Source organism: Buceros rhinoceros, unplaced genomic scaffold, assembly GCF_000710305.1.
Source record: "Buceros rhinoceros silvestris isolate BGI_N320 unplaced genomic scaffold, ASM71030v1 scaffold5012, whole genome shotgun sequence".
Classification (NCBI taxonomy): Eukaryota; Metazoa; Chordata; class Aves; order Bucerotiformes; family Bucerotidae; genus Buceros; species Buceros rhinoceros.
In genome coordinates, this window is record NW_010398174.1 from 6,804 (window position 1) to 7,443 (window position 640).

The 640-nt window shown below is 47.2% G+C and overlaps 1 protein-coding gene across 1 annotated transcript in view; it reads left to right on the forward strand.

The window, feature by feature from the left end:
* BBS2 (Bardet-Biedl syndrome 2) overlaps positions 1-640 on the forward strand; it is a gene marked incomplete at its 5' end in the record, with an annotated part of 18,703 nt that overhangs the window by 6,049 nt on the left and 12,014 nt on the right. The gene's annotated exons all lie outside the window — the stretch shown is intronic.

Here is a 640-nt window from a genome sequence, read left to right on the forward strand (position 1 = left end):
TTTCCCTAGAGCTGTTCTTTATTCAGGTAATACTGAGCCTGGTGTTCTGTGTTCTAAAGGAGTCCAGCTGTGGGAGTTGTTAATTTTTATCTCACCAATTGCGGGCAAAGAATTTTTGTCAGTAATAATCTGTAGGGCTTTCCCAACCCATGCAAAGCTGAACTCTGGCATCCTCAGCCCTCAAAGCTTACGGGCTGTTGTGTTTGGAGTGTGTTTTCAGTGATTGTGTGTTAGCAGGGATGGCCACAGGAATCCTGTGAGCAGTTGTGTTGCTGCTTGTGGTGGGAAACATTTGGTCGAAGGACACAATTTGAGGGCAGTTCAGCAGCCTTTGAAGCGTAGCTTAATGCTGGCAGTGATGCCTGTGTGAGGAAATTCTGCAAGGACTCTGGAGATTTCAAAGTGATTTTTAGAAAGGGCTGTTTGAGTAGTTACTGATTCCTACAATAGACATATTTACTATTTCATTGTTGTGCAGTTCATGTGATAGAGAGATTGTATAGTCTGTTCTTGTGCTCTAGTGAGGCTGCACCTCGAATGCTCTGTCCAGTTCCGTCCCCTTGCTGCCAGAAGGACACTGAGGGGCTGCAGCGTGTCCAGAGCAGGGCAGCGGAGCTGGGGCAGGTCTGGAGCACAATGG